This window comes from Mus pahari, chromosome 22 (assembly GCF_900095145.1).
Source record: "Mus pahari chromosome 22, PAHARI_EIJ_v1.1, whole genome shotgun sequence".
NCBI lineage: Eukaryota > Metazoa > Chordata > Mammalia > Rodentia > Muridae > Mus > Mus pahari.
In genome coordinates, this window is record NC_034611.1 from 32,285,441 (window position 1) to 32,294,797 (window position 9,357).

Sequence of the window (9,357 nt, forward strand, 5' to 3'; positions counted from 1 at the left end):
TATATTATTTGTGACTATTGTGAAGGGTGTTGTTTCCCTAATTTCTTTCTCATCCTGTTTATCCTTTGTGTAGAGAAAGGCCACTGATTTGTTTGAGTTCGTTTTATATACAGCTACTGCACTGAAGCTGTTTATCAGGTTTAGGAGTTCTCTGGTGGAATTTTTAGGGTGACTTATATATTCCATTATCAGATATCAGACAATCAGGGACATTACCTATACCCCAAGCTTGCTAAATTTGTTCACATTTGCTTGTCCAGAGATCTTTTTTCCTGTCTCAAGGTATTCCTTTCTAAGGAAGCCACAGTCAAATTTTTACCCAAGGGTAACTCTTTTACATTGTGACAGACCCTGGTGGTTCCTTGTGTAGCTCCCTGTAATTTGACATGCATTCTTTCTGCTGACCATTGTTGGGTAGAATAATGTATCTTTAACACCAGTCATCTTCTAGTTTGTTATATTACCGTAAATTATTTAGAAACACAGCTCCAGGCTAAAGAGAGAAAAAGAATGCCAAGGACTGATTTCTAAGACATGCATAGAGACCTCAAGAAATTAATAGTGTAGGTATTTGCTTGTTGGACATGAGGATAGACATTTCCTGGACTTGTATGTTTTCTTTATTCCTTTCGAACACCATCCATTGTCACCAAGGAAGGGAGATCTTTGCTGCCCTATCTGCCCAATTGATCTGATAGTCTCCATGCTGAAGCCATGTATGGGCCTTCAGAGTTAAACCTTCTTACCCACTCCTCTCCCTTGAATGACTTCCTCTGTTCCTTTAGATGTTGGGACTTGCCTCTCTAAGACTTAGCTCTGCTCTGTTTGTTTGTTTGTTTGTTTTGTTTTTTTGTTTTTTGTTTTTAATATAATACCATTACAATTGTCTCTGTACCTGCGTGTCCTTAATTTCCTGATGAAGCCCTTCTTCCTAATAAGGCCCTTCTTACGTGGATATCCTTGTCTTTTATCTGAGTATAACAAAGGTTGCTTGCATAAATGTCTGTGTGTGTGTGTGTGTGTGTGCGTGTGCCTGTGTGTGTGTATGTGCGCGTGCACGCGTGTGTGTGTGTGTGTGTGTGTGTGTGTGTGCGCGCGTGTGTGTTTGTGTGTATCCATTTACAGGCCAGAGGTTGACATCAGCTGTTTGCCTCAGTTGCTCCCCAACTTATTTTTTTGAGACAGAGTTTCTCAAAGAACCTGTAGCTCACTGAATTAACGAGATAATAATCTCTTGTCTTCTCTCTAGTGCCTAGCTTTTATGAGGTCCCAAACCTCAAGTCTTCGTGGAAGCACACATTACCCGTTGGCCCATCTCTCTAGCCCCGAAGATAGTTTTTGAAACCAGGAACACACACTCGTCCTGAGTGCTTATGATGCCCATTCCTCGGCTTAATTCAGCCATGTCCTAGTCCTTTTTCCTTCTGATGTCAGCAGTGATGTCCATTGTAGCAAATTTAGATGGTTCAGAGGATGATGAGCCTCTTTCTACCAACCCCATCCAGATCCCAGTGTGCTAATACACAGCAAGTATATGAAAAAAAATGTGTGGAAACATCTGGGAGGTTTTTATGGACTATACCTAGAAGTTACATTTGTGACTAACATCCATATTATGTGGATAGAATTTGGCCATGTACGTGTATTTTCCTGAAATGATGACGAATAACATTGTAGCTTTGTGTCCCAGTTCCCTGATGAGACCCTTCTACCTAACAAGGCCCTTCTTACTTTGATGTCCTTGTTAAAAAGAAATGAGTACTGGTTAAATCAGTGTTTGTTTGATCAAGTTCTGGCCATTTTTTCTCAAGAGGAGAATATTTTCACCTGGGACAATGGGCTTCCTTTCCTTTCCCTGTACTAGCAACTCAGAAGAGCTATTCCGTGTGCAGTCTAGTCCTTCAAGTTGGTGTGTGTGTGTGTGTGTGTGTGTGTGTGTGTGTGTGTGTGTATTTGTACATGTGTATAGATGTTATGTATTTGCTTGTCAGTGCATTCTGTGTGGAGGCCAGAGGTCAAAGTCGTTATCTATTACTTTTCACATTATTTGTTGTTGTTGTTGTTGTTGTTGTTGTTGTTGTTGTTGTTGTGTTATTTGAGACTGCTTCTCTCACTGAACCTGGGGCTCACAGTGTCAGCTAGACTGGCTAGCTAGCAAAACCCACATGGCTCCGTTTCCACTCCCCCAGCATTGAGTGGCAGGTCTGTGCCTCCCCCGTGTGCCATCCCTCCCTGCGCCGCTTTCATGAGACTGCTGGGGACCTGGGTTCAGGTTTGCATGCTTCTGCAGTAAACACTTTAGGCACAGAGTCGTCTCTTCAGTGCACTCATCAAACACTACTATTTACTCAGTCTTCCAGACCGTAGAATATGAGCGGCAGTCGTGGTATCCTGGCTGAGTTGTAGGACATATCAACCAGCTTTCCCTCAGGACCAGCCAACCCCTTCACCAGGCACAGCCTTGATTTCCTTTCTCCCTACTGTGCCAGAACATGAGATAAAGCAGCTTCAGGAAGAAAGGATCTGATGTGCTGGCTCACTGTTCAGGGGATACAGGCGACCACAGGGGTCTGGATGCTATGATGCTGGAGCAGCCTACAGCAGGAACAGGAGTAAACGGATGTGTTGAGATGTCAGGTAGGAAACAGAAGACTTAGGCTTAAACTAGGACCAGGCAATAACCAAGAACATCCAGCTCCCAGAGCAAAGCACTTCCTTGGGTAAGACCCTTGTCAAGGTTCAACAGCATCCTCAAAACGGTGTCAGCAACGGAGGACAAAGTGGTCAGATCAGCTGGTGACTCAAAACAACTAAGCATCCAGGAGGAATTCTGGAATTTCTTTCAGGTCCTATTAGACCATTCTGTCCTGGCAAGGAATTTTCTGTCACCACCTGCCCTGTGTTCTGAGTTGGCTCACATGTGTCTGTGTCTTCAAGTCTGTTTGCTAGCGAAGTTTGTGTTCTAGGGTAAAGAGAATCAGGGTATCTAACACATCAGGGCTTTCTGGATACATTTATGATCTATTTGATGTATTGCTCTAGCTCACAAAGACAATTGTGTATGCAGAGAGTGCTAGCAGTTGAGCTAGCAAAACACTCTCATTGGTGGGACTGGAGATAAACAATATAAGTGGAGGAAACAGGCTGCCATATGAAAGTATAAGTGGTGGGAACATTACACTTACAGTGCCAAGGAACTTAGCAACTTTGTAAACATTGCTCTCCACCTGTTCACAATACCCTCTTATCTGATGACTTCAGAATGTGGCTGCTAGGGGTTTTTGGAGGGGTTAGGGCTTAGTTTTTTTCCTTCTCTCTTCTTCCAGCTCTTTACTTTCCCCTTTCCCATGTCCTCTTCTATGTATTCTATCTAGGAGCTTACAGAACTGAGATGAGCTAAATAGGACCCTAAAGAATGGTAACTGTTGACAACCCTGCCCTTATCTCCCTGGTATGTGGAAGCCAACTATTAATCTGAACCAACTTTGTTCAAATCTGAATAAATATTACTAATCACCTCTGATGTCTGAACACTAGGTGGAGATGATGATTCATGATGTCTGAGTGGAGGGTCCTACGGAAGTGATCATATAGGTCAACTGGAAACAGGCATCCCACGTAAAAGAACACTGCTCCTGTCTCATGGCCCTTGCATCAGTGATGAATCATGGATGACATTTTCTCACCTTGTGACTTCACTTCTTTCTTGCTTGCTTGCTTTCTTGCTTTCTTTTAGATTTATTTATTTATTTTATGTATGTGAGTACATTGTCTTGGACTTCAGACACACCAGAAGGCAGCATTGGATACTCATTACAGATAGTTGTGAACCACCATGCGGTTGCTGAGAATTGAACTGAGGACCTCTGGGAGAGCAGCCATTGCTTTTAACTGTTGATCCGTCTCTCCAGCCCATGGCTTCATTTCTTAATTATTATTACATTTATATACTCACTTTATTCCCATGAGCAGATGCCTAGTTCTAAATTCTTATTGTATTTTCTGGCCTTATCCAAATTATGCCCATGCTATCCTTGCCGCAGGCTTCCTAAGGAAGTCCTACACCTGATTCAGTACTTCCCTACAGTCCTATAGAACATCCATGCTTTAATCAACAACTCCTGCAAAGGCTTCTTGAGCCACAGGAAATGTGGCTAACCAGAAGAAACCACTTAAGTAGATTGGGCTCAGTGAATGGCCCCTAAGTTGTCTGTCATCCTATTCTGTCTGTCTTTCTGCCTCTCTCTTATATTTAATCAGATCATTTAGCTTACTAAAAGTAAAAGCCTTAACAAAGCTTTATGGAATCATAATGTCTAATAAAATCCTTGACTGACCCCGGTTGTGTCTCCTGAATGACTTTCTTGTCTGTTGCTGTCCATGGTCCATGCAAGATGGTAGGAAGAATGAGAATTTTATTCCTTAGCAGGTTTACTTTTAAGTTAATAAAGTTTCAGGATCATGGGCCATGGTTTAGAGCTCAGAGCAAATTCTGTAGCAATTTGTAAGGGTTCTGACCCACAGTTCTTTGAGGCTCAAGGGCTAGGAAGAAAACGTCAGGCATTAAGTTAAGAAAAAGCTTTGAATTGTCAAACGAGTCCTTAGATTTCAGTTTCTTAACAGCTGGCCCTGCCTTAGACATTGGCTCATGCATTTGGACCTTGTTATGGTTTTAATACAAAGTGTGCCCCACTGGCTCATGTGATAAACATTTGGTTGCCAGATGGTGCACTATTTTGGGAGGTCCTGAAAGCCATAGGAGGTGGGTTCTAGCAGGAGTAAGTAGGTGTCTTGGGGTACAGGTATTTTGTCCCTGGCTCTTCCAGCCTCTCTTTTGTTGCTCTGCCATGTGACTCTCCTCCACATGCTGCCGACACAGTGGTATTGTGTCTAAGGAGCTGGAACCAAGTAATCAGTACTCAATCCTGTGAAATAATTATGTGAAGTCGCTGTGATAAAACACTCCCTGATGGAGCCCTGGACCATCAACTAAGTGGCTTCTGAGGAGTTGAATCAACCCCAGTCTATGGCAGGGGTCTCCAGTCAGGTCTCTCCTCAACCGGTTATTCTCTTTGTGTGTTTGGAAGTATATGACAGACTGAAAAGGAGAACACATCCCACTTTCATTCTGGTAAGATTCCTTCTGCCCTCTCTGGCATGAATTTACTTTGACAGCACATCTGTCAATTTCCCACTCATTGATTAAGTTTTACCTCAGGTTGAAGGCGACAGTCAGGCATGATCTCCACTGCTACAGCCATAATAGTCCTTCCTATCTGTTTTGAGATGGGCTAGTTTGGGGCTCGGTGAATCTTTGGTTGAAACCACTTTGTTTTCTTTCCAGCATCTGTATCCTGATCCCAAGCTTTCCCTCTATTAGAGGGGTCCTCAGTTTTCACCGATCCATCTCTTTCCTGTATTTGCATGCCATCCTCTTTATCAAAATTTCTTTCACAGCCAGGGCTTGATAGATGTGAAGCGCAGTCTCTTTTCTCTGTGCTTGGAACCAGTTTCCTTTGTGCCTAGGAGTTTGCAGACATTGGGGCATCCTAATTGAATTGGGAACATTGTTAATTTAGTTTAATGGCATTTGTATGTTATTAAGTTACAGTTAACAAGCTCAGTTTAGGAATGGCTCCTGAACATTCTCATTACTCATCGGGCAAACTTACCTGACCTTGTGTCATGAAAGACCTATAAGGGTAGAAATGGAAACACAATGTTTAAAAGAGTTTGGAGCTATAAGCCAATAGGTGGGAATTTGTTTCGATTTTAATGAGAAAAATCCTAAGTAGAACATTTCAATTCTCATTGAAGTCCAGTGAACTCAGAACTTCTTGCTCTGGAACATCCTCAACAATAATAAATTCAGCTCATGTTTGTTTCTTCTGAATAAGAATAAGGGAAATTAGAGCTTATCTGAGTTCTTATGTTTGCAGTGTCTCTCTATGCAGTGAAGTCTAATGTTTCACAACTCTGACCATTAATGTTAAATAAAATTTGGCCAATCACATTCAAAGAATGACTGAATTAATTTGTGTTATGTTTTATAGAAAGTTAAATCATTTTTATCATCCAAAGAAATAACCAGAAAATATACCATATATATATATATATATACATGAAAAGTATTACAGAGCTGTCAGACATTACTTAATATCTTAAATTTGAATGTTTACTTTTAAGGTTGAGTGATGGGATTTGCATAACAATATATTGTGATGTTTTCTTTCCCAAACAATATTAATTCTGTACCTTATCCTAATTTTTAATACCTTGATATTTTTTCTTAAAGATTATTCTTCTAAATAAAGATTATGCTTCTTTTCCAACTATACGTGCTTCATTTTTCATAAAAAATCTAGATTCTTGGCTGTATTCAGTAAATGTGTGTGTGCGCACATGTGCATGTGCCTTTGTTTACATATTTACTATCCAATGACTACTTTTCTCATACCAATCAGTGCCAAATTTCTGGAAAGACTATTTTGATTTTCTATATATATACTTTCTAGATATCTCTCAACTCTTACATATCTGAATTCTACTTCATTTGCCACTAAACCGTCTAAAACGGTGACTGTCAGCTATTTTGAGAGTTGCTAATTGCAGCAGAGCGCGTCAGCTCCTCACTTGACTCATCTTCAGCATGTGCTTATGTCTCCTTCCTCTTCATAGGTCCAGGCCCTGTTCTATCTTCGAGGCCACTAACTCCTCTTCAACATTTACCCATCTCCTTGGGTCACTTTTTATTTGTCTCTGGGTGACTTATCTTTGGTATAGTTCTTAAACCTTGATAAAGGTACAACAAATAACCACTACCTTGGTGGCTTAAAACAAAACAATTTTTAAAAATATTTATCTTTAGTTTTTACTTCTCTGTCTCTGTCTCTGTCTCTGTCTGTCTCAGTCTCTCTGTCTCTCTGTCTCTCTGTCTCTCTCTCTCTCTCTCTCTCTCTCTCTCTCTCGCGTGTGTGTGTGTGTGTGTGTGTGTGTGTGTGTATGTGTGTGTGTGTGCATGTGTGTAAGAATGTTTGCTACATGTGTCCAAGGAGGACACTGAGGACCCTCTGAAGCTAGAGTTATAGGTGGTTTTAAACCATCTAATGTGCATGTTAGGAACTGAACTCAGGTCCTTTGGAAGGGCAAGAATGCTTTTAACAGACCATCTCCCCAGCTCCCAAGACAAATTTTATGTCACAGTTCTGAATGGTAGAAGTCTGAAATGGGCTCTTACTGGGTGAAAATAAAGGCAAGCAGAGATTCATTTTTTTTTTCTTCTGGCGATTGTATGAGAAACCTCTTCCCTTGTGTTTTCCAGCTTCTAGAGGCCAAGATGGCCTGTGGCTCCTGTCTCCGTCTTCAAAGCCAGCAGTGTAGTATCCCACTACTCTGCTGTTGTCTTTGCTTTTGACGATCCCAATCTTTAATTTGAAATTACCTCTACAGCATACCTTTCCAACTCATGACCCCTAAGGTACTAACATCCACAGAGTCTCTTTCTACAATACACACTTACCATAGTCTCAAGTCTTAGGGCAGGGCTACAGATATGGTTAAGGGGCTAATCTCCTTCTCACCATGGACAGTGTTGCTTCCCTTGCACTGTTGTGCATTCATAGTTTAGCATTTCATTCCAGTCTTTAGTCTTAATGCTTACAGATATGCTGATAAATAATGCCCACCTCTGTATATATGCACAACTGTACCACAGAACACTATGGTGAACTATATCTTCATTTGGCTTACATTAAAAAAAATAAATCATTCATCATTCTTAACTTTCACATGTACCCAGTTCCCACATTAATGCAATCCTCCATTTTGCACTTATCCCCCATTTCAATTTGTGTGTTGTCCTGATTAGCTTGTCTTTTTTTTTTTTTTTTTCTTCTTCCAACTTGCCACAGCAAGATTCATTTGTGAAGAGGGCACTGCAATTGAGAGAATGCCTCTACCAGTTTGGCCTCTCAGCAAGCCTGTGGGACATTTCCTCAGTTATTGATTAATTAATTGAGCACTGTGGCTGGTGCTACCCCTGAGCTGTACATAAGAAAGCAAGCTGAGGAAGCCACAAAGAGCAAGCCAGTAAGCAGAATTCCTCCCAGTCCTGTTTTAGTTCCTGCTGCCTTCAGGTGCCTGCCTTCAGGTTCCTGCCCTGCTTGGGTAAGTTCCTGCACTGACTTCCCTCAGTGATGAACCTGTGTGAAATAAATTCTTCCTGCTGGTATTGCATTTAGTCGTGGTGTTTTATCACAGCAATAGAAGGAAGGCCTAAGATAACTTTGTACCAGATTTACAAGATATGCTGTGACAGACAGGGCTTTGTTGTTATGTGAAGATTGTATTTGAATTTTGGGCTAGAAAAGCCTTTGAGTGCTCAGAGCTCAGTGGATGCTTGGAGATCGGTGGGTGATCTGAAGAGAAAAATGTAAAGAGCAGTGTAGGTCTGGCTTGTGAAGTTTCAGAGGGAAGATTCTATCTGGGTCTCTCATATGCCATTTTGTATTAAGACTCAGTGGTTCTAGTCAGCAGGGACAAAGAGTCAGCAGTCATTAAGAAAACTCTGGAACCATTAAAGTGAAATCTTTGCTCTATTAAGATAGTGGGTACGGGTTATCAGAAGCTGAGATATTAATGGTGATTAAGAGGAGACCATCATTGGGGTGAAATATTCTGAGAGTCTTTCCTCAGACTCAGCACACAGAAAGCTGTGGTCCAGAGGGGGTTAAGGCTGCATCTTATGCTGGCAGCTGAATGTGTAAAGGTGACCCAGGTACTGCTGGTTTTGAAGGCACGGAGGGGTCATAGAGAACAACTGAGATTTAGTACTCTATGGCAGGGCTGGGGTCCCTGAAGAAAGGCCTCAAAGGACACGTTGGCAAGGGTCGGCTTCAGTTTCAGTGGCCACCCCAGCATGTTGGGGGTACCAGCACTGTGGATCAACCACCAAGAAGAGGAGCAGCTGTGCATTTGAGCCCCCCTGAGCCGCGATGAAACAGGCTTTGTGCTGTGGAGAGTGGAGCTGCAGAAATGTGGCTCCTTGGAGCACAAGATAGCAAGTCCCAGATCTCAGACCCTGAGCTTTTCACACTGTTGGGCTTTGATTCTGCTTTGATCTGATTGTAACTGAGCCTTGGCTCTTCCTTGTTGAAATAAGAAACTGTTTAACCTAGTTTTGATTTTACAAGAGTGAAGAGATTTTGCAATTTTGGAGAGAGAGAGAGAGAGAGAGAGAGAGAGAGAGAGAGAGAGAGATTTTAAGAAACTTTGGATGTTTTAGAGAAACTTTGAATATTTTAGACTTCCTTTGAAATTTGGAAAGAGACTTTAGATGTTTGAAAGAGACTGAACTTC